Consider the following 25,475-nt stretch of genomic DNA (forward strand, 5'->3'; position numbering starts at 1 on the left):
TTGTTTCTTAGTTGCAGCACGCGGGATCTTCGTTGAGGCATGTGGGATCTTTCGTTGCAGCGCTTGGGCTCTTCGTTGCAGTGCTTGGGCCCTTCATTGCGGTGCTTGGGCTTCTCTCTAGTTGTGGCCCGTGGGTTTGTCTCTAGTTGTGGTGCGTGAGCTTCTCTCTAGTTGTGGCACACAGGTTCCAGAGCGCATGGGCTCTGTAGTTTGTGGTACATGGGCTCTCTAGTTAAGGCATGCAAGCTCAGTAGTTGTGGCGCACGGGCTTAGTTGCCCTGTGGTGTCTTAGTTCCCCCTCCAGGGACTGAACCTGCGTCCCCTGCATTGGAAGGTGGATTCTTAACCACTGGACCACTAGGGAAGTCCCTAGTTTATTTTTTAGATTCTACATGTAAGTGGTCTGACTTCTTTAACTTAGTTTTTCCAGCACCACTTATTGAAGAGACTGTCTTTTCTCCATTGTATATCCTCGCCTCCTTTGTTGTAGATTAGTTGACCATAGGTGTGTGGGTTTACCTCTGGGCTTTCTATCCTGTTCCATTGATCTATATGTCTGTTTTTGTGCCAGTACCATATTGTCTTGATTACTGTTACTTTGTAGTATAGTCTGAAGTCAGGGAGTCTGATTCCTCCAGCTCCATTTTTTTCCCTCAAGATTGCTTTGGCTGTTCAGGGTCTTTTGTGTCACCATACAGATTTTAAGATTTTTTTGTTTTACTTCTGTAAAAAATGCCATTGGTAATTTGATAGGGATTGAATTGAATCTGTAGATTGCTTTGGGTAGTATAGTCATTTTCACAATATTGCTTCTTCCAATCCAAGAACATGGTATATCTCCATCTGTTTGTGTCATCTTTGATTGTTTTCATCAGTGTCTTACAGTTTTCTGAGTAGAGATCTTTTACCTCCTTAGGTAGGTTTATTCCTAGGTTTTTTATTCTTTTTGTTGCGGTGGTGAATGGGATTGTTTCCTTCTCTTCCTGATCACTCATTGTTAGTGTATAGGAATGCAAGAGATTTCTGTGCATTAATTTTGTATCCTGCAACTTTACCAAATTCACTGATTAGCTCTAGTAGTTTTCTGGTAGCATCTTTATGATTCTCTATTTATAGTATCATGTCATCTGCAAACAGTGACAGTTTTACTTCTTCTTTTGCAATTTGGATTCCTTTTATTTCGTTTTCTTCTCTGATTGTCATGGCAAGGAATTCCAAAACTATGTTGAATAAAAGTAGCAAGAGTGGACATCCTTGTCTTGTTCCTGATCTTAGAGGAGATGCTTTCAGTTTTTCACCATTGAGAATGGTGTTTGCTTTGGGTTTGTCATATATGGTCTTTATTATGTTGAGGTAGTTTCCCTCTATGCCCACTTTCTGGAGAGTTTTTAATCATAAATGGGTGTTGAATTTTGTCCAAAGCTTTTTTTGCATCTATTGAGATGATCATATGGTTTTTATCCTTCAGTTTGTTAATATGACATATCACATTGACTGATTTGCATATATTGAAGAATCCTTGTATTCCTGGGGTAAACCCCACTTGATCATGGTGTATGATCCTTTTAATGTGTTGTTGGATTCTGTTTGCTAGTATTTTGTTGAGTGTTTTTGCATCTATGTTCATCAGTGCTATTGGCCTCTAATTTTCTTTTTTGTGACTTCTTTGTCTGGTTTTGATATCAGGGTGATAGTGGCCTCGTAGAATGAGCTTAGGAGAATTCCTCCCTCTGCAGTTTTTTGGAAGAGGTTGAGAAGGATAGGTGTTAGCTCTCCTCTAAATGTTTGATAGAATTCACCTGTGAAGCCATCTGGTCCTGGACTTTTGGTTGCTGGAAGATTTTTTTTTTTTTTTTTTTGTGGTACATGGGCCTCTTTCTGTTGTGGCCTCTCCCATTGTGGAGCACAGGCTCCGGACGTGCAGGCTCAGCGACCTTGGCTCACGGGCCCAGCCGCTCCGCGGCATATGGAATCTTCCCAGACCAGGGCACGAACCCGTGTTGTGGCTTGCTGGCTCCTTAGTTGTGGCACGTTGTTTCCTTAGTTGTGGCATGCTGGATCTTTTTTAGTTGAGGCATGCAAACTCTTAGTTGCGGCATGCATCTGGGACCTAGTTCCCTGACCAGGGATTGAACCCAGGCCCCCTTCATTGAGAGCGCTGATTCTTAACCACTGCACCATCAGGGAAGTCCCGTTTGCAGGAAGATTTTTAATCACAGTTTCAATTTCATTACTTGTCATTGGTCTGTTCATATTTTGTATTTCTTCCTGGTTCAGTCTTGGAAGGTTGTACCTTTCCAAGAATTTGTCCATTTCTTCCAGGTTGTCCATTTTTTTTGGCATATACCTACTTGTAGTAGTCTCTTATGATGCTTTGTATTTTATGGTGTCAGTTGTAACTTCTCCTTTTTCATTTCTAATTTTATTGATTTGAGTCCTCTCCCTTTTTTCTTGATGAGTCTGGCTAAAGGTTTATCAATTTTGTTTATCTTCTCAAAGAACCAGCTTTTAGTTTTATTGATCTTTGCTAATGTTTTCTTTGTTTCTATTTCTGCTCTGATCTTTATGATTTCTTTCCCTCTACTGACTTTGGGTTTTCTTTGTTCTTCTTTCTCTAGTTGCCTTAGGTGTAGGGTTAGATTGTTTATTTGAGATTTTTCTTATTTCTTGAGGTGAGATTGAATTGCTATAAAATTCCCTCTTAGAACTCCTTTTGCTGCATCCCATAGGTTTTGGATCATCGTGTTTTCATTATCATTTGTCTCTAGGTATTTTTTGATTTTCTCTTTGATTTCTTCAGTGATCTCTTGGTTATTTAGTAATGTATTGTTTAGCTTCCATGTTTTATTTTTTTTAGGTTTTTTTTCCTGTAATAGATTTATAATCTCATAGTGTTGTGGTCGGAAAAGATGCTTGATAACGATTTCAATTTTCTTAAATTTACGAAGGCTCGATTTGTGACCCAAGATGTGATCTACCCTGGAGAATGTTCCATGTGCCCTTGAGAACAGAATGTATTCTGCTGCTTTCGGTTGGAATGTCCCATAAATATCAGTGAAATCTATCTGGTCTAATGTGTTATTTAAGGCTTGTGTTTCCTTACTAATTTTCTGTCTGGATGATCTGTCCATTGGTATAGGTGGAATGTTAAAGTCCCCCACTATTACTGTGTTACTGTCGATTTCCCCTTTTATGGCTGTTAGTATTTACCTTATGTATTGAGGTGCTCCTCTGTTGGGTGCATAAATATTTATAATTGTTATATCTTCTTGGATTGATCATTATGTAGTGTCCTTCCTTGTCTCTTGTAACATTCTTTATTTTAAAGTCTATTTTGTCTGATATGAGTATTGCTACTCCAGCTTTCTTTTGATTTCCATTTGCATGGAATAACTTTTTCCATCCCCTCACTTTCAGTCTGTATGTGTCCCTAGGTTTGAAGTGGGTCTCTTGTAGACAGCATATATATAGGCCTTGTTTTTTATCCATTCAGCCAGACTGTGTCTTTTGCTTAGAGCACTTAATCCATTCACATTTAAGGTAATTATTGATATGTATTTTCCTATTATCATATTCTTAATTGTTTTGGGTTTGTTTTTGTAGGTCTTTTCCTTCTCTTGTGTTTCCTGCCTAGAGAAGTTCCTTTAGCTTTTGTTGTAAAACTGGTTTGATGGTGCTTTATTCTTTTATCTTTTGCTTGTCTGTAAAGCTTTTGATTTCTCTGTCAAGTCTGAATGAGACCCTTGCTGGGTAGAGTAATATTGGTTGTAGGTTTCTCCCTTTCATCATTTTAAATATATCTTGCCACTCCCTTCTGGCCTGCAGCGTTTCTGCTGAAAGATCATCTGTTAACCTTCTGAGGATTCCCTTGTATGTTATTTGTTGCTTTTCCCTTGCTGCTTTTAATATTTTTTCTTTGTAATTTTTTTTTGGTATTTAATATGTGTCTCAGCATGTTTCTCCTTGGCTTTATCCTGTATGGGACTCTCTGTGCTACCTGGACTTGGGTGGCTATTTCCTTTCTCATGTTAGGGAAGTTTTTGACTATAATCTCTTTAAATATTTTCTCAGACCCTTTCTCTTTCTCTTCATCTTCTGGGACCTCTATAATTCGAATGTTGGTGCATTTAATGTTGTCCCAGAAGTCTCTGAGACTGTCCTCATTTCTTTTCATTCTTTTTTCTTTATTTTGCTCCTCAGCAGTTATTTCCACCATTTTATCTTCCAGCTCACTTATTCTATCTTCTGTGTATTTTTCATTTCAGTTATTGTATTGTTTATCACTATTTGTTCTTTGAAAGTTCTTCTAGGTCCTTGTTAAACATTTCTTGTATCTTCTCGATCTGTGCCTCCATTCTATTTCCAAGATCTTGTATCATCTTTATTATCATTACTCTGAATTCTTTCTCAGGTAGACTGCGTATTTCCTCTTCATTCATTTGGTCTTGTGGATTTTTACCTTGCTTCTTTGTCTACAACATATTTCTCTGTTGTCTCATTTTGTGTAACTTACTGTGTTTATGGTCTCCTTTCCACAGGCTTCAGGATCATAGTTCCTCTTGCTTTTAGTGTCTTCCCCCTGGTGTGTGAGGTTGGACCAGGCACTTGTGTCAGCTTCCTGGTAGGAGGAACTGGTGCCGGCACTTTGTTGATTGGAACTGAGTCTTTTCCCTCTGATGGGCTGGGCTGTGTCAGGTAGTGGGTTTTGGTGTGTCTGTGAGCTTAGTACAACTTTTAGGCAGCCTGTCTGCTAATGGGTGGTTCTGTGTTCCTGTCTTGCTGGTTGTTTGGTGTGAGGCATCCAGCACTGGAATCTGCAGGCAGTTTGGTGAAGCCAGGTCTTGGTGTCAAGATGGAGACCTCCGGGAGAGCTCACGCTGACTAATATTCTCTGGGTCCAGGAGTTTTCTGGTGGTCCGGTGTCCTGGACTTGGCACTCTTATCCCAACCCCTGACTGGGGAACGGAGACTCCACAAGCTGTGCAGCCAAAAAAAAGAAGAAAAGAAAACAAGCAGACAAGCAAAACCCAAGACAAGTGATAAAAGCAAAACCAAACAGAAAAAAAGAAACAAAACAAACAAACAAACAAACAAAACAACCCAAGAGAACAACCAAACAAAAGAACCCAAAAACAAAAAGAAACAATAAAAAATTAACAAAAACAGCAAAACAGAACAAAAACAGAAAGAAAGCTAAAAAAGCAAAGATGGGGCTTCCCTGGTGGCGCAGTGGTTGAGAGTCCGCCTGCCGATGCAGGGGACATGGGTTCGTGCCCCGGTCCTGGAAGATCCCACATGCCGCGGAGCGGCTGGGCCCGTGAGCCATGGCCACTGAGCCTGCACGTCCGGCGCATGTGCTCCGCAACGGGAGAGGCCACAACAGTGAGAGGCCTGCGTACCGCAAAAAAAAAAAAGCAAAGGTAACATAAAACAAACACACAAAGACGATTTAAAAAAAGGAACAAAAAGAAAAACAAGAAAAAAACCACAATAAAGTAAAAATAGAAAAGTAAAAACTATATTTAAAAATTAAATAAAATTAAAACAAGACAACAACAGAAAATGAAACAAACAAACCAAAAAAGAGTGCTTGCTTTGGTAGCACATATACTAAAATTGGAATGATACAGAGAATATTAGCGTGGCCCCTGCGCAAGGATGACACGCAAATTCATGAAGCATTCCATACTTTTTTGCTGTACAGTAGAAATTAAGACAACATTGTAAAGCAACTATACCCCATAAAAATTAATTAAAAAATAGAAAAACCATAGTAATAATAATATTTTCCTGAGGCCTCCACTCTCAGTGTCCTTGACCCCACAGTGAGCCACAGCCAACCCCTGCCTCCCCAGGAGGCCCTTCAATACCTCTAGGTAGGTCTCTGGACCCGCTGTGGGCCCTGTGGGGGCAGCCCAGACTCTGACCTGGCCCATCTCCCACATGTACTTGCCCCCAGAGTCCACCGCTGCTAAAGCTAGACTGGTCTTAGTTGTGGGAGCACATGTCCATTCAGATATTCCGCAGATGCAGGGTTTACCAAGCAGATCACAGGGATTTAATCCACAGCTTGTGCAGCTGCACAGAGAGAATTCCATTCCTCTTCCTTAGTAGCACAGCCCCTGAGGCTCAGCTTTGGTTTTGCTCAAAGACCTCTGCATGTGGGCTACCATTAGGTGTCTTTTCCCCACCCAGGCGAAAGGTGGCGAAAGCAGCGGTGATTGAGGCACCTGGGCTGACTGGGGAACTTACTCAGGCTGTGGAGGGATAAGGCAGCCACAACTGGGTCGTGTAAAGTGTCTGCGGTGACAGAGACTGGCAGGAAGTTGCAACAGACTGAGACATGCTTGCTGTGGTGGGAGTTCCTCCCAGTGCCCGTGGAGGCAGGGGCCAGCAGGGGGGAAGGGGGTTGCAATGGCAGCTCCGCTCCTTGTGTGCCACTCAACAGTGATACCTTACTTCTATAGCAGCCCGAGTTTCTTCCAAAAACCTTCCCTGTTGTGGAGCTCCTCACTCCTGTCCCTTCAGGCTGTCTCTTCACAGCCAATCGCTGTCCTCCCCGGGTCCACTCTCCAAACCCCAGTTTCCAGCACCCAGCCCCCTCCACACCAGGAGACACGTGACTCAGGCTGGAGTGTGCAGGGCTGTGGCACGGACCATGTGCGCAGTTGTTACTTTGTCCTGCCTTCCACAGACCGGTTGCTGTGTTCACCTCCAATCCCCCAAAGGTCCCTTTCTGCCCCGGCTGATTTTCCCGCCATGAATGGGCTTTTCTGAGCGCAGGAACCTCTCCCCACCTTCATTTCCCCACCAAGGATGCTGTCCTTTCTCATTTCTTTTCTTTTGTTTTTTCTTTCTTTCATCCTACCCAGTTGTGTGGGGATTTTTAATTGCATTTTTAGGTGTCCGAGGTCTTCCGCTAGTGTTCAGCAGGTGCTCTGTGAGAATTGTTCCATTTGTAGATGTATTTTTTTTAGGGGAGTATTTATTGATATTTCCAGCAGCCAGCATATCTCTCCAGTAAGATCTAATTTAAAAAAAGTCTCAAGTTCCAAAAAATCAATCCACTCTCTACAATCAGATGTAAAACGATGACCAACAGAAAATACAACATAAATTTTTGTCATGTTAACAGAGTAAATGGTTTTACTAAAAGCTGCTGACATTTCTATCAGTAGTAGCCACAGGGAAGCCGTTGGTTGTGACCGTAGTGTCCATATTGATGGGGGTAGTAAGGTTCTTGTCTGTGCTGTGAGCAATTGTTACCCCAGGTTCGTCCATGCCATTGATTGGGTCAGTTGTCACTTGGCCACCCCCGTCTGCTATCCCTGCCTCTAAACTGTTATCTTGCAACCGATTGCCTCTATTTCTTTGGTTCCCACCAGCTCTGCTATTCCATTCCTCAACAGTTGGAGGGGACTCAGGAGGGCGTTTCAGGTATTCCTGGTACTCTTTGTCATCTTCTGTGAATCTACTGGCAAACATCTCTTCAAAATTTGGAACAGCGTCAGAAGTGTCAGTCATTCTGAAATTCCCAGGGATTTGAGGCAGCTCTACTGTTCAATGTTTATATTGTTTAGATCTCCGTCCCAGAACACCGTCACAGGACCTCCGGACCCCTTCAGCTCTCCAAGGTAACAGGGTCACACCTGTAGGTGTATTCATAATGTACTTGTGAGGAAGGGTGAATTCCGCATCCTCCTATTCTGCCATCTTGATTCCTCCCTCCTACAGTTTCTTCTTAACACAGAGACCAGAGAATCCTTTTAAAGTGTAAATCATATTATGTTAGTCTTTTGGTGGCTTCTTATCTGACTCAGAGCCGAAGCCAAACTTAAGAGGACTTAACCTGGCCCCATACCCCTGGGGCCCTGGGCCTGGCCTCTCTGACCTCACCTTGTACCATCACCCACCCTTCCCACCCCAGGCTGGGCTGCTGCCTAGCATGCTCACCCTTCAGAGAGGCCCAGCCTTGCTTCTCTCCTGCTGATGCTCCCTCATCATGTCCTTCCCTGGCTTTATTCTTTTCCACAGCACTAGTGTCACTGGGCACCCTATGTATTTTATTGTTAATTTATTTGTTTGTCTCCCCCAACTAGAACATAAATTCCAGGATAGCAGGTACTGTATGAAGAATGGATGAGTAAAAATAAAAACAACAACAACAACAAAACAAAAATTAAAAAGAAAGAATGGATGAGTAAATGCTGTTATTATTTCATTACGAGACAGGCCCACATTTATTTAGGGCTGAAGTTGATCACAATATAAAATGTCTCCATTCCCCTCCCCACTCCCCATGCACATACATAGCTTAAGGATGCTTATGGATAACTTTGGAAGGTTCCAGAATAAGGGTTGGGAGTCATAGGCAGCACTGAATTAGGTGAAGCTGATGCTGAAAGTTCAGCCTCTCTGTACACCAGTGCCAAAGTGAATCTTGGAGACAGTGTTTTGGGTGAAGAAGAAAAGGATAGCTTTATTGCTTTGCTGAGCAAAGGGGGACACAGTGGGCTCCTGTCTTGAAAAACTATGTGTCCCCACCTGGGAGGATTTGATGAGTTTATAGCAATAGTTCAAGGGTGGGGTTGCTGACAAGATGAGGGTGTGTGCAGGGTCTCAGGTGATCTCCTCATCTTGATGAGCTTCTCTGGTCCCTTTCATCTTGCCTCAGGTGGTTTCTTGGCTGCTCCTCCCTTGATTAGCAGCAGTTCAAATCTGCCCTTTGGAACTCAGGGAAGGTTATGGAGGCTGGAGTCTTGCTCACAAGAAACGGGGGACAGAAAAGTCTCCATGCCCGGGAGCCCCACAGGGTCCTCCTTAGTTTCAAAGCCTAAATTTAGCCCCATAGCATGGTCAGTGTTGGAGGAGGAGATTGTCAGATTTCCTCTGCCTCCCAAAAGAAAAGTCAAAATGTGTAACTGATGGAGACATGGCAGAACTGTCAGCCATTTAACATGTGCAAAGTGGGACTTCCCTGGTGGTCCAGTGTCTGACTCCGCACTCCCAATGTAGGGGGCCCGGGTTTGATCCCTGGTCAGGGAACTAGATCCCACATGCCACAGTTAAGAGTTCGCATGCCGCAACTAAAGATCCCGCATGCTGCAACTAAAGAAAGGATCCCCCATGCTGCAACAAAGATCCCGGACGCGGTGACAAAAATCCTGCATGCCACAGCTAAGACCCAGCGCAGCCAAATAAATAAATATTAAAAAAATACATATCGTGGGGCTTCCCTGGTCGCGCAGTGGTTGAGAGTCCGCCTGCCGATGCAGGGGACACGGGTTCGTGGCCCGGTCCGGGAAGGTCCCACATACCGCGGAGCGGCTGGGCCCGTGAGCCATGGCTGCTGAGCCTGCACGTCCGGAGCCTGTGCTCCGCAACGGGAGAGGCCACAGCAGTGAGAGGCCCACGTACCGCAAAAATATATATATATATATGTCATGTGTAAAGTAAGTTATAGACTCTTGTGCAGTGGCTTAAACTCTGTAGCTTCTGTCAGGGCAAACACACACACACAGGTGAGTCACCCGCCTCTGTACTCTTGGAGTCCCAGTTCTTAAGAGTACTGAGCCTTAACCTAAAAGAGAGGTTCAATTTCTGGAATCAGGGCAGGTAGGAGAGAGATTTGGGGATTTGCCTGTCTGCTGTCCTTGAAAAGCATCCTGTTTAGGTTTCCCACCCCCACACCTTCTCACACTCCCCTCCCCTCCCCACCCCCGAGCTTGACCTTTCCCAGTGGAACCACCCTTAGTGCCCATCTCCCGCCTTTTACCCGTGGCTGTGCCTGACCCTCTGCAGCACTCCCAGCACTCCCGCTGGGCTGCACACAGTCCCCCAAGGAAGGTTCTGTGCCTGGGCATTTCTCTCTGTGCAACAGGGTTCTGGAATGTCTTAGAATGGGTGAGCAATGATTGCTTCTGTTTGTGGAGGACTTGCTGCCCGTCAGGTTCTGTGCTGCTGGGCTCCACGCTTAGTGTTTCACAAACCTTTGCCACTTTCCATTTCTACCACAAACCTGAGAAATGGAAATTAGCCCTATTTTATACATGAGGACATGAGGCTTAGAGAAGTTAGGAAACTTGCCCAGTGTCACTAATTAAATGGCAGAGCCGGGGTGAATCCAAAGGCAGCATTTTGAGTCATACTTTGAGACAAGTTTGCTTTTTTCTAACCTGGAAAGTAACCAAGGGGCTGATAGCCTTGGGACAAGGAGCTGCTGGAAATAAATGTAGGCAAGTTTGTTAGCTTGATAGAGCAAACAGCTCATTTTGGGAGGGGGTAATTTTAGGGAGGAATATTAGGTTTTGATACTATTTTATTCAGACTTAAATATTTTCAAAAATTTTCTTTGGCTGTACACTCGGCCACTCTGTAGTACTTTTGTAGGTTATGCCATGTATTACTGACAATACTCGTGACTGTTTTAAAAACAGACCAGATCACCCAGAGGTTCCTGCGAACTAAGTGGAAATGGTATCTTTGAGCCATGATGGGAGCAAGGATTATGCTGGGGTCAAATGGGAGGCAGCCATCCGTTTATTTAAGAGCCCGCATCTGAGAGTTTATGCTAAATGGAAATAACTGGGCTCAGGTCTATCCAGGACAAAAGAACTTCATTCTGACATCAGTAGGAGATGCTTACATGGAAAGCTGTTTATTTTGTTGTGAACATTCCAGATCTGCCTTTGGTGAGAAGATTTTCTACCAAGTAAACTTAGGTTGTCACTGGTAATCTGGCCCTTAGCAAGCCATGAACTTGAGATGGACAGCCTTAACCTCTGGGGGAGTCACTGCCCTGTGTGCCCAGCCGATGGGCTCTGTGCTGACCGTCTTCCACCACGTGTTTCTCAGACTGTCCAGGTGCCTGAGGGTTCACTTTCTACTTGTAAATTGAGTCGCTTTCCTCCCCTCACTGCATGTTCTTAGGTGCCTGTGGTTACAGGCTCTCTCCCTCACCAGCCCTCTGGAGACTTTGGCCCATGTTTTAATCTAGTCCAATAACTCCGGATCCCTAGTTTGTCAGAGAACCGGCCTATCTGCACGTGTCCTGATGGTGGCCATCCCGTCTCAGCTTCTCAACACATCCACTTCCCAAGCCAACTTCATTCTTGGTTTGCTTTTTGCTGCCGTGTGTTGTTAGGAAATTGCTCCTCTGGGGGTTGGTGGACGGTCAAAAGTTTCCAGTTGCAGACACCAGGGTCGCCCAGCATTGGGCGCATCCAACCTGGGACTCACGGCACTTGGCTCCTTTTGTACGGATTCCCCGTGTCACCATGCAGCTGCCTCTGTGGTGGGCCTGTCACTGACCCAACTTCTGGAAGGAGGCCCTGCTTTGCCTCCTCCCTCGTCACCTCACGCAAGACTCTTCCTCATTCTCCGGCCGTGACCTCCGCCCCAACTGCTCCTGCTCAGGGGCCGGGAGCGAAACAGATACTCCTCTGCCCTTATCTGCTGTGCCCAGCTGCCACCTCACTTTCCGTGCCCCGGGGGAGGGGATTGGTGGCAAAGGACGTGAGGCTCGAGAGTGCTTTCCAAGAAGTGCGTGGGTTGATAAGAATCTGAGAGTATTAGTCAGAAAAACCTCAAAGCCTTGGTCGTTTCTGTCTGGGTACCAAAGGCAGGTGAGGCCGGGCTCTGTCTAAATAAACAGAGCTCATCTGTCCTGAAGTGACCGATGAGCCACTTCCTATGAATTGCTGGGGAGCAAACATCAACTTGTTACCTTGGCCAAGCACAGGATTGTGAAACCCCCGCCCTTTGCGCTTCCTCGGGAGATCAGGCAGAAGAGCCACACGCCAAGAAGTTCCTCCCGAAGCACAGTTGTCTTCACGTCCTCTATTTAGTCCCCTTGAGATGTCCTGATCCACTTCACTTTCCTGCCAACTCCTCTCAAGGCTCTTGTGCCTCATTTTCAGGACGGGGTAATCTGATGTCTGGGGTATTTGTTCAAAATATTTAACAACCAATTCAACAGTATTGCAATATTTTAACAACTGGCAAGGCTGTGCAGGTGCACACCAGCTGAATACAAGCCCCTGCTGGTGTCTAAGTACTCATTAACACAGGCCTGCCTTTCCAGTTGGGCCTGTTTCCATGCTGAGTCAGACCCTGGTGCCTCAGCTGCATTGTTTCCCTCATTGAAGTGTGCTCTCCCCTCCCCGGTTAGCTCCAGTCCACTCCAGAGACTTATGAATTCAACCTGGCAATTAGTCCCAAGTACATTTTTGTTGATGGACTTGAACTCCCTGCCTCTTAGGTACACATTTCCTTTCTCTTTCATTACTGGGCTCGAAGAAAGCATATAGTAAACAGAATGAAAGTGCAGAGTGAAATGGCAAATAGTCTTGGAGAAACCTCTCAAACTCAAGGTCACAAAGGCTTCCTGGAGGTGCAGTCCTGTGTGTACCATTCTAGCTTGATAAACTCTGGGTAGCTCACGTGGCCTGTCTGACGAGAGCCCTCGCAAACCTTTATCCTGGAGAGCACCCAAGATGTATTCTAATGCAGGACACAGGGTTCCTCTGCAGTTGCTTTGACATTGCAGCGTGGAGGTGGGAAACCTCAGCCCTTTCCTCCAACTTGAACTTCTAAGAGCATTTGTTGGGGAAATTGGTTGAGTGTATACAGCAAGTTGAATATTAAACACAGTGTCTTTGATGATTAAAGGCCCTGCTGACAAGTGGTTATAAGTTTAAAGTAAATGGTGGTTTGATGCTCCTTATTCTTCTTTCGGAATCTGTCAACATCCCAATCTTCAAAGGCCATTTTATAACCTGTGTATTTAGGCATTTCATCTAAGGAATTTATTTTTTAAGAGTAGATAAGTATGTCTTTTTCCTTTCTGCTATGCATGTGGTATCCATTTGTAATTCTTGAAAATTTTATTTCCATAAGAAATTATAAGCTCTTAAATTCAAAATCTCAAAATAGAATTTGCATAATAACTGGAATTTTGGATGTGGTGTTGTCATTTTAAACAGGAGTCAGGGTATATTTCAGACATGGAAATAATGTTAAAGACATTTTCTTTATAGCTGCATTAAATAGTACCCAACCTAGTAGCTAATGACAGAGCCTCCTCTAAACTGGGCCTAAGGTACACTCAGGAAGGGAAAGGAGACTGATAAGCCAATTCTCTGAGAAATCATAGAACAAAGTCTGAAACTTCCTATCACATCTCAAGTTGATGGGTTTTATTTGGGAACTTTGAGTATTCTTCATGGCATGCATCTCTGCATTTTGTTACCACTTCCTGGATTGAGTTATGCAGATTCAGCCAACTAGGCTTAATTTTCAGGTTCTAAACGGGTTTTGAACTCTTTTCTTGCCACTGTTGGAAGGCAGCAATGTGTCCTAATTGTGTGGCCCAAGGAGTGAAGGGTAAACCCTACATGATTAAGGCCCACAGAGTTAGAGAATGGTACAGCTTCTGGGCCAGTGTGCCCAAACTGTGCTCCAGGCAGCTTTCTGAGAGCTTCAGGTCAGGACTGGGAGACAGTAGTGAGCCCTGGACTCTCCACTCTTGCTCATCCTCCAGATAATTATTCATTGGAAGAAAGGATGTCAGGGCGGAAAAAAAGGTTTGAAAACTACCAAGGTCTCCTAGTTGTCTCATTTTCTCCAAGGGGAAGTTGAACCCCAGGATATTGAAGAAAGTCACCCAAAGTCACATAGTGACCTGACAACTCCTATTTCCTTGGAGACCCTCTTTATAGACTACTTCTGTGACTTTTCTATCCCTTAAATATATATATATATATATATATATATACATACATACATACATACATACATATAGTTCTGTATTTTAGCTAAATTGTAGACAATGTTAAATAGTAGAGGTGATAACAGTTTGAGTAGAATTTTTTAAAATAAATTTATTTATTCATTTCTTTATTTTTGGCTGCATTGGGTCTTTGTTGCTGTATGCGGACTTCTCATTGTGGTGGCTTCTCATTGCGGAGCACGGGCTCTAGGCACGCCGGCTTCAGCAGTTGTGGCTCACTGGCTTCAGTAGTTGTGGCTTATGGGTTCTAGAGTACAGGCTCAGTAGTTGTGGCACACGGGCTTAGTTGCTCTGTGGCATGTGGGATCTTCCCGGACCAGGGATCAAACCCTTGTCCCCTGCATTGGCAGGAGGATTCTTAAGCACTGTGCCACCAGGGAAGCCCGAGTAGAATTATTTTTAAGGCTCAGGAATGCTATTTGTGATCTGTGCCATCTCTCATCATCCTTAGTTTTGAGTGTCAAGGACACTCACTGTGGGAGAAGAGGCTTGTTTACTTCTGTGCACTCTGCCCGCAGTTACAGTTTTTTGGTTTTTTATTTTTTTTTTGCGGTATGCGGGCCTCTCACTATTGTGGCCTCTCCCGTTGCGGAGCACAGGCTCCGGACGCGCCGGCTCAGCGGCCATGGCTCACAGGCCCAGCCGCTCCGCGGCATGTGGGACCCTCCCAGACCGGGGCATGAACCCGTGTCCCCTGCACCGGCGGGTGGACTCTCAACCACTGCACCACCAGGGAAGCCCCTGCAGTTACAGTTTTTAAAGACAGGCTGTGTTCCTGTCGAGAGCTGCACCAACAGGCATTTACTGTTCAGTCCAGGCATACAGCAGTGGCGCTGTGGCCTGACCATATAACTCTTCAGGGGCTTCTCCAAGTGAACATTCATTCCTGACTCGTCACTCAGCTGTGTCTTCTTACAATATGAGGAAACAACTCGGTGGAAACAGTCAAACATACACCATCACTAGTTGCATTCACTGTCATATATTGGTAGGACAAAGAAGATCATATACAATTAAGGGGAGACGGAATTCCTTGGCAGTCCAGTGGTTAGGACTTGGTGCTTTCACTGCCGGGGCCCTAGTTGGATCCCTGGTCAGGGAACTAAGATCCTGCAAGCCGCACAGCACAGCCAAATAAAAAACACAAAAAAAATTAAGGGGAAACAGGAAGATCAGTAGTTTATCATTTATTGTACACTTGCACTCCAGGCACTGTGCTATGTGTTTTACATGCATTGTTCCTTCTGATTCTCACAACCACCCCAAGCAGTAAATAATGTTATGATCTCCATGTTACCCATGAGGAAATGGAGCCATAGAAAGGTTAATATGTAACATATTAATGTTTTACTCCACAAACTTTGGAAAACTGAGACTCAAATCTGGGTTACATTGACTTCAAGGCAGAACTTTAAAGAAATGCAAACGTCAAGGTATGAGTAAGTACTAAGTAATAAATATTGTCTTAAATATTTGCAGTTACCTCTTCTGGAAAGTCCTTGTGGGCCTCTTTCTCTAACTCTGAATATCTTCACAGCAGTCTCAGCACTGTCTCGGGCCACCAGGACTCTGGTTCATTGACCAGCATCATGTCCGCTGCCCACTGAGTTCCCCTTTCAGCCTCTCATCTTCCCATCACTGAAGAAGCTCTACCTACCTGTAGACCTGTCGGAAAGAAGGCATTTCCTTTATAGATAAATTTCTCACACCAGGCAGGTTCCAACTTCTTATGTTAAAACTGAAGGAAGAAAATAAAGTCAGGGTTTTTTTAACTTTGCTGGAATGGATGGAACTCTCGATAACTCTTTCTGTCCAGAAAAGATTTTCTCACCTGGACCCGGAACTCTTCTTATTCTTGGCTCTTTGCCCTTTGAAGCTGTAAATCATGCTCTTTGTTTGCTGAGTGGCTGCTGTTTCCCAACCCGCCAGCTCCCTGGAGTTTTTGATGGAGCTAGGTTTTGCTAACATGCTCGAAGTTACAAAAACCCATCTTACTGGCATAACTTGCAAGGATAAGTGTTTTTTAATTCATTCCTGGGAGCCTGGTGCTTCCCTGTGTGGGTTCTTGTTTTGCTCTCTGCCTGGTCTAAGAACAGTGCCTGTTGCAGCCACTGTCCAGACCTGAACCCTGGCCTGTAAGGAATAAGCGTACAGTGCCTGCCACATAGTAGGTGCTCAGCGGAGGCTGATTGAATAAATGAACAACACACTTAAGTGAAATTTGACAAGATTTTAAAATAGATATCAAGTATCATGGTACCTTGTTCACCAGTTTATAACTTTACCATCAAATTTAAGCTGTGATTGAGCTTAGGTGTACTATAGGACAAAAAAGATTCTAAGTTAAATAGCACATATGGGACTTCCCTGGTGGCGTAGTGGTAAAGAACCACCCTGCCAATGCAGGGGACATGGGTTTGAGCCCTGGTCTGGGAAGATCCCACATGCCGCAGAGCAACTAAGCCCATGCACCACAACTGCTGAGCCTGTGCTCTAGAGCCCGCGAGCCACAACAACTGAGCCCGTGAGCCACAACTACTGAAGCCCATGCACCTAGAGTCCATACTCTGCAACAAGAGAAGCCTCCGCAATGAGAAGCCCGCGCACCGCAATGAAGAGTAGCCCCCACTCGCCGCAGCTAGAGAAAGCCCACGCGTAGCAACGAAGATCCAATGCAGCCAAAAATAAATAACATAAATAAAATTTTAAAAAATAGCGTGTACTCTCACATAAGTCCTGCAGATTTGCTCAACTCTCATATGAAGTGTTCAGACTAGCCCAGACTGGTCTCTCTCTAAAGCCCCCAGCTTTTTTCTTTGAGGGACTTCCCTGGTGGCACAGTGGTTAAGAATCCGCCTGCCAATGCAGGGGACACGGGTTGGATCCCTGGCCCAGGAAGATCCCACATGCTGCGGAGCAACTAAGCCCATGCACCACAACTACTGAGCACACGTGCCACAACTGTTAAAGCCCGGGCGCCTAAAGCCTGAGCTCTGCAACAAGAGAAACCACTGCAATGAGAAGCCCACGTACCGCAACGAAGAGTAGCCCCCACTCAATGCAACTAGAGAAAGCCTGCATGCAGCAACGAAGACCCAACACAACCAAATAAATAAAATTTTTTTAAAAAGTCAAGAAAACAGCAGAGAAATGAATATATGTGAGGAGCTATAATGCTACTGAGAGTAGAGAATTATCACTACATTTCCCCATCATGAAGAAAGTATGTTGTTTCCTTCATTTTTTTTTAGCAAAAAATCTCTCATTGTAGTACATGAGATTACAGTTTTAAGGATACCCCTAAAGACTGTCTTTTTAAGCTATTTTCTTAAGAAAACTGTATTCTTATATTTTATAGTATTGTGAGTTTTTTCCTGCTTACAAAATAATACAAATGAGTGGAAAATTAAGATAAATTCTAAAAACAAACAAGGAAAGAGGTTTAACTTCATTTCTTTACAATGTATTCAGTAATTGTTATGTCCAGAATTTTCTTTTACAAAGAACTTTTGGGAAAATATTGGGGCATGTTAAGCACAGTATAGATAAAAAGATGAGGACGTTATCCATGGACCAGTGCCATTTTAGAAGTGAAGTGTAAGGGGAGAATGGGTTAAAATAATATCCCGTGTTTTTAGCCAGTAATACTTAAGCCTGGACACGTGCTTGGCAGGCTCTTGCTATGGGGCAGAGTTTGAGTCTGCTGCCCTCTTGTGGCCACTTTTTTCATGTTCCTGAGCCTTACCGAGAAAAAGAATTTAAATGTACCATATGTGTTAAGCCTTTGTAATTTATTCTTTGCAGGGTTTTTTTTCATCTTAAAACTTAAAGTTGTTAGAGATTATTTTACTCATTTGAAGTCTGAGAAGCTAACTTATTAATTAGACCTAGTTACTGCACATGTTGTTATATAATTTGAGGACACATTTTCACATATCTTGCTTAATTGATTACAGGGTAGAATACAGATATAAAAATACTATCTGATTTTTTTTGTACATTTGCCAAGTAAGTGTTATGTTTTCTTCTGAAAAGATAAGATCAAAGGATTTACATATGCCTTATTTGATGAAATTATAGGAGCATTAAAATTTAAGAGATTTTAAAAATCTTTCGTAATCTGACAAAATAGTGTAGACCTATTTCTCCCTGCTTTTCTCTGCTAAGTACAACTATAAACCCTGGAAACACAAGTGGCATCCAAAGTAGAACATTTGCAGTGGTAAGAAGAAGATGAATTGGTTTGGGGGCCCCAGGACTGAAGGAACAGCATAGAGAAGGTGACCAGGACCAGTGCACCCTGACCTACATCTAGCAACAAGAAGGGGTCACTTAGGCTCCTCTTGCCCCATGATTGACTGGTTGTCTGTCCAACATCATCAGGAGAACCCAGCACCCAGCAAGGGGGAGCCTATAGGAGACCTAGCAATAAGTGACCAGGGGAAGTGCTCTCCTCCACTGGGCCCGAGATGCCCCTCCCCTACTAAGCCAGACCTAGGCATCCAGGAGGCACAAACGGGGGGATTCTGCCCCCCTGCAAGTGACCCAGCCTGGGAAGTCCCTTTATCTTCATGGGCCTGAGACTCACCTTTACCCACATTCACTCGGGCAGCTGGGGAGCAGCAAAGAGGGGGGCACTGTAAAGGGGAACCCCACCTCTACAAGCAGTCCTGCCTGGGAAGTCTGCCCAGGGACCTGAGATCTCCCCCTGCCAAGGAACACCTATAGGCCAAGCCAGGCCCTCAGACAATACCAGCAGGGACCTGTGGGGGCCTCAGTAGCACCAGACAAACCACAATGAACAGCAGAGTCTCTGAAAATTAGACCGCAGCCCATGAAAGCAGGCCAGAACCTGAGTGCTGAACCTAAAGAGAACGGCTGCCTGCTAAAATGAAGGATTTAAATAGGACCAAGATTCTCTAAACAGAATAGTCTCTAAACATAGTGGACAAATGTTCAAGATACAACCCCAAATCACCTGTCAAACCAAGAGCTGAAAAGTCGCAACTTGAATGAAGAAGCAGTCACAGACACCAACAGTGAGATGAATCACACTGATTTGGAATTAAATGACAAGGGTTTTAAAGCAACCAACATAAAAATGTTTGACAATCAATTACAAATTCTCTGGAAATAAATGAAAAATAGAAAATCTCAGCAGAGAATTAGAAAAAGAAGCAAATGTAAATGGTAGAATGAAAAATACAACAGCCAAAAAACTGATGAATTGAACCTCATCAAAATTTAAAACTTCTGCTCTCTGAAAGCCCACATGATGAGGATGAAAAGATAAGATACACACTGGGAGAAGTATTTGCAAATCTGATAGCAGACAAAGGACCAGCATCTCTAGAGTATGTAGAAACCTTTCAAAACTCAACAGAAAAAATAAACAATCCAATTAGAAAATGGGCAAAAGACACAAAGAGACATTTCTCTGAAGGGGATATCCAGATGGCAAATAAGCATGTGAAAATATGTGCAACATCATTAGCCACAGGGAAATACAAACTAAAACCATAATGATACCTATCAGAATGCTAAGATAAAAAATAATGACAGTACCAAATGCTGGTGAGGAGGTAGAGAGACTGGATCATTCATACATTGCTGGTGGGGATGTAAAATGGTTCAGCCACTCTGGAAAATGGTTTGGCAGTTTCTTATGTAAAACTGAACATGCAATTACCACATGATCCAGTCATTGGACTCTTGGACATTTAATCTGTGGGAATTGAAAACTTAGATTTGTGCAAAAACCTGTACATGAATGTTCATAGCAGGTTTATTCATAATAGCTAAAAACGTGAACTGTCCAGTTATCCTTCAATAGGAGAATTGTTAAATTGTGGTGCATTCATACCATGAAACACTGCTCTGCAGTAAGGAGGAATGAACTAGCCATACCCACAATAGCTTGGGTGAATCTCCAGGGAATTAGGCTGCATGGGAAAAAACAGCTAATTCCCAGAGGCTACCTACTGTATTCCATTTATATAATATTTTTGAAATGACAGTATTTTTAGAAATTTCAGAACAGATTAGTGGACACCAGGGTTTGGGGTGGGCAGAAAGATGTGGGCCTGGTTATAAAGGGCAACATGAGGGATCCTTGTGGTGAGGGAAATATTCTGTATCTTCGTGGTGATTGTGGATGTGTGAATCTACACATGTGATAAAATCGTATAGATACACATAAATGATTTTAAGTAAAACTGAGAAATATGAATAAGATGGTTGGATTTATCAATGTCAGTATACTACAGTTAGAAGTACAGTACATTAGGAGAAAGTGGGTAGAAGTTCACAGGGTCTATCTGCATTATTTCTCAGGCTTATTTCAATAAAACTTCCTGTGAAAAAATCTGTTGGACATCTCAAGAAATACTGGTCCTTTTTCTTTTAAAATGCTTGTCAGATCACCTTTTCCTCGTTGTGCCTTATATTTCTCTGAAACAACTTTTAAAATCATTATACAAATAAACAGTTGCCTATCTTTTATCATTTTCACTGTTTCTAATGTTCTGCTATTATAAAGGGCTGTGTTCAACATCCTCATGGTTAAACCCTTGTATATACCTTAAATTGTTCTTCAAGCTATGTTCCTATAAGAAAAATTGCTGTATCACAATAAATTTTTTAATACGCATTGCTTGTTTGTTCTCCAGAACGAAAGGGATAAAAATCACTTTTTTCAAAAAAAAAAAAAATGAAGAGGCAATTCACAGAAGAAAAAAACCCCAAATGACCAACAAACATATAAATCAGCCTCACTAGTAATCAAGGAAATTGCAAAATAAAACAACGAGATACCATTTTACATTTACCACCTAAGCAGAAGTTAAAATCTGACAATACAGCTGTTGATGGAGATGTAGAGGAATGAAATTCCTTTATGGTTGGTAGAGTCAGTTGGTGTAAGCCCTTGGAGAGCAAAGTGAATATGCTCATAGTCTTTGCCCCACCTATTCAGTTTACTCTTCTCAGTGAATATCCAAGAGAGAAATCTTAGCACCTGTGCTCCTACATTTATAGCAATATTTATTGCAACATTGTTTAAAACAGAAGGAAAAAATGGACACAAAGTAATGTCCACCAGAGGAGAACGGGTAAACATATTAAGGTAAATGTATAACAGAATATGATGTAGCAGTTAAGATGAATGAACAAGAGCTACCTGTATCATTATTACCCACAAAGTGTCAACTTATATAAATCATTAATGGTGAGCAAAAAAAGCAAGTTGCAAAAGGATACATAGAGTTTGATACCACTTATATACAGTGCTTTGGGGACCAAAAAAAATCACTTTTTTCAAGACTTTTATCAACACTAGTATTATAATTTAAAAATACTTTGATAATTCTATTATAGGCAAAAAATGATTTCTTGTTTCAATTTGCATTTCTCTGTGTTTCCTTGGACATGTTTTTTCTTCTATGAATCGCCTGTTTTCTATTAAAATTTTCATCTTTTCTTACTAATTTGTGAAAGTTCTCTATACATCGGGAATGCAGTTATATTTTTTCCAGTTTTGCCTTTTAATATATTGATTATTAATTGTATGTATTGATTAAAGTTTTTCTTTAAAGTGACTAAAGTAATATGTACTTTAAAAAAAAATTAAAATACTGAAGACCAAAAGGAAGTAGAAATGGGACATTCTGTATTCTCACTCTCCCCTTTCTATGTCCTAGTAGTAACCTGTAGTGTTGCGTGTATTTTGTTTTTGGTAGTGTACCCATAAATATGTCTCAGTGTGGGTAAATCTATGCATGTGAATTATGTATTTTAGTAAGTTGTTTATGCACAATTTTTACCCAAAATATCTCTAACAAAAACATATTGTTCTACAACTTGTCTTTTAAAATACCACATTCTATAACAGCCATTATTAAATGTTAATACTTCAGTCCTTTTAATGTCTGCATAGTATTCTGGAGTGCAAATATCCTATACTATTTTAACTATCTATCTCCCTATTAATGGCCATTAATTCATCTCCAAGTTCTGATAATTACAAATAAATACATTGTTTTATTGATGTGAGAGATTTTAGGTTCTTGTGTAGTTAGTTTTATCAATCAGTGCTTCTACTGTGGTGTAATATTTAGAAAATCATTCTCACTCCCAAGATTATATAAATAGATACCTCCTGATATTATTATTATTTGACTGTGCTACGTGGCACGCAGGATCTTAGTTCCTCGACCAGGGATCGAACCCGTGCCCCCTGCAGTGGAAACATGGAATCTTAACCACTGGACCTCCAGGGAAGTCCCTCCTGGAATTTTTAAGGTTTAGTTTTTTTTGTACTTTGAAATCTTTGTTTTGGTGAAAGGTGTGGGACAAGGTGATAGCTTTATTATTCCAAATGGGAACCAATTGTCTTAATGCTATTTATTTACTTTTATCTTTTTCGCTCTGGTTTTTTAAATGGTGTCCTGACTTAAAAAAAATTTTATTCTTTATTTTTGGTTTGAGAGCCAGAGTAGTTTGGGTTTGACCTTGATTCTATACCTACTAGCTTTCTGACCTTGGGCAAGTTGCTGTACTTTGCTTTGCTCAGTTTCCTCACTGGTAGAAGGAGAATGCCTGTTTCCTAGGTTGTCCTGAGAATTGAGTGAGGCACCTGGAGCTTAGCACACTGAGTGGCAGCCCTTACAGCTGCTGCTGTTAGAACTAGTACTGCCTCTCGGGATGTTTCTGGACTCCCATGTCTTCGTTACTGAATTCCTTTCAGGAGGCGACCAAGCCTTGTCCCCCTTCAAGTTGCTCAGTACTGGGCAAAAAAAGGAATTTGTACTGGACAGAGCCCTTACAGAGAAGTTATTAACACTGACCCAAAGTATCTGTAGAATTACTTCCTAGCATTTGCTATTAACGTATATGTTTTCTACTAACTTTGGAGGATATATATATATGTATTTTTAAAATTTATTTATTTTTATTTTTGTCTGTGTTAGGTCTTTGTTGCTGTGCGGGCTTTCTCTAGCTGTGATGAGCGGGGGCTACTCTTCATTGCGGTGCACGGGCTTTTTATCGCGGTGGCTTCTCTTGTTGCAGAGTACGGGCTCTAGAGCTCATACTCAGTAGCTGTGGCGCACAGACTTAGTTGCTCCGCGGCATGTGGGATCTTCCCAGATCAGGGCTCGAACCTGTGTCCCTTGCATTGGCATGCGGATTCTTAACCACTGCACCACCAGGGAAGCCCACTAACTTTGGATATATTTTTAGGCAAATCATCTAATCCTATTCTCATATAAACTCTTCATTTCAAATGTTGTGCTTGTCAACAGATGCCTCTCGTTTGCAAAGTGCTTTGATTAGTATTTGCAGATGCTCCTTGCTAAGTAGTCTTTATAAATAATCTTATGATGAAGGCTCTCAATTAATTTGAGGTGGCTTTAATTATAGCTGGGTCTGTGAGAATGTATTACATGGCATGTTTTTTACAGGTCTAACTAGTCAAATGAAAGAGTTTTTAGATTGTTGTCTTTGTGTTAAGCTCCATGCTATAGATTGAGGGTGATATAAAATACTCAGAATACATGATTCCTGTACACAAGGAGTTGATGGTCTAGTTAGGAAAATAAGATATGCAAAATCTTAAATAAAACTTAAAATAAGAATCAGGCAGTGTGACTTTCAAGACTACACAGAACAAATAAAATGAACAAATTCATTCAAGAAAAGAGCAGTTGGGACTTCCCTGGTGGCGCAGTGGTTAAGAATCCACCTGCCAATGCAGGGGACATGGGTTCGAGCCCTGGTCTGGGAAGATCCCACATGCCACGGAGCAAATAAGCCCATGTGCCACAACTACTGAGCCTGCACTCTAGAGCCCACGAGCCACAACTACTGAGCCCTCGTGCCACAACTACTGAAGGCCACACACCTAGAACCTGTGCTCTGCAAAAAGAGAAGCCACTGCAATGAGAAGCCCTGCAGCCAAGAGTAGCCCCTGCCCGCCGCAACTAGAGAAAGCCTGCGCGCAGCAATGAAAACCCAACACGGCCAAAAATTTTTAAAAAAGAGCAGTTGTCTTCTTATTTTCCCATGTCAGGATCCTGTATGAAAAGATTAGCTGTTGAATCTATTACATTCTCGTGACACTAAAAAATATTACTCAGGGGTTAGAAATTAGCATCTTATTTTACATTTATGGCAGAAGAGCAGTAATACCAAATTTAATCAGATCTTAGAGGAAACATTTTTATAACTTTATTACTAGACCTCAGTTTTCTTATTGTGAGTGTTCTGAAAATTACCTGTAGAGTTTTAAATTATTTTTTTTAAATTGCCCAGTTGGCTATAGTTTTTTAAAATATATTATTAATAAAAATATAGAGAGAAATAGTCATAATAAGGAATCGGTAATTGCTCAGTTATGATTTAAGGTGGTCCCAGCTGAGTTTTTCCTTTTATGGTACATCTCAGATACCCTAGAGTTTCCTGCTGCTTTACCTCTGCCTATAAACTCTCAGCTAATTTCCTAAATTTGAATTTGAGTTACTTTGTGAAGATGAGAAGATCATTGATCTTTGTGGCCAAGTCCATGGCTAATCATGATTTCTTCCTTCAAAGAATGGGTGATCAAAATGTGCTGTCTCTCAAACTTGGAGCTCATGGATGTGGATTATGTGATAACTCCCTGCAACTATCCCAAGATAATAGCAGCCTGAAAAAATATAGAAATTGGCAGGATTCAGAAATTGGGAAAAACAAGTTTGGAATTGGCTATATAATGCTGTAAATGAGAATTTTTTTATACATTCAGGTGAATTTTGTGGGGTCAGTATGAACTAATAATATCAGATAATCATACTTATTCTATACAGTGAACTCAGTTGTCTTACATTACTTCCACACATTCACGTTACTGTCTATTTAATGCTTTTTATTCATCCAGTAAGCACTGAATAAGTGCATGCTCTGTTTTGAATACTGTGTCTTGTATTGGATATCCAGGAACTTTACAGAATGGTAGAAAGTAAATGTCTTTCCTACTGCTAGATTGTGGCCACAACCCTTGCCACTACCTGAAGCTGTTTAAGTCCTTCCAAATAGAATCTTCCTACTTGTGATCTGTCTCTAGATTTCATCTAGTGAGGAGGTGACATGATGTGTACCCATGTGGTAGGCACTCAGTAAACAATTACAGCGTGAGTTAGAACATGGGAGGTGAGTTGAAAGATACTTGGTCTCTCCCACTATTAGACTACAAACTTACATATAACTTTTCAAATATTAACCTTCAACAGGCATGAGAAGTTGAAGTTGTTTGCAACTAGCCCGGAACCTAAAAAGGGTTATCGAGTGTCTTTCAGCATATTAAGACCTGGGAAGAAAAACAAAAACAGAGCTCTGGATTCTGTGTTTTGCTCAAAGTAGTGACAGGAAGCTTTCTTTTGTCTAACAGTATATGATACGATTTAAAAAATTTTTTAACTGCCCTCTTGATAAAAGAAGGAAGCAGGAAGGGTGGTAGGGAAGGAGGAGGGTGGAGGAAGAGACAAGTGTGCTTATCTTCCAAGACTGTTTCAAGGATTAAGGATAATGTATGTAAAGCACCCAGTACAGTGTTCACACATGCTAGACACACTATTAATAATATCTGCCATGATGATGGTCATGTAAAATTGTACATCCCAGGGAATAGTATTCGAACACATGTCTACATTTG

The 25,475-nt window shown here is 42.2% G+C and overlaps 1 protein-coding gene and 1 pseudogene across 4 annotated transcripts in view; one reads left to right on the plus strand and one right to left on the minus strand.

Moving 5' to 3' along the window:
* The window catches only part of SHLD1 (shieldin complex subunit 1), a 103,090-nt gene that overhangs the window by 12,793 nt on the left and 64,822 nt on the right, over positions 1–25,475 (plus strand). The gene's annotated exons all lie outside the window — the stretch shown is intronic.
* Positions 4,389–9,223, minus strand: LOC308629138 (RNA guanine-N7 methyltransferase-activating subunit-like protein; annotated as a pseudogene). Its single transcript has one exon. The product of its transcript is annotated as an RNA guanine-N7 methyltransferase-activating subunit-like protein (transcript).

Source organism: Mesoplodon bidens (genome assembly GCF_964165515.1).
Source record: "Mesoplodon bidens genome assembly, chromosome: 15".
In the NCBI taxonomy this organism is placed as follows: Eukaryota; Metazoa; Chordata; class Mammalia; order Artiodactyla; family Ziphiidae; genus Mesoplodon; species Mesoplodon bidens.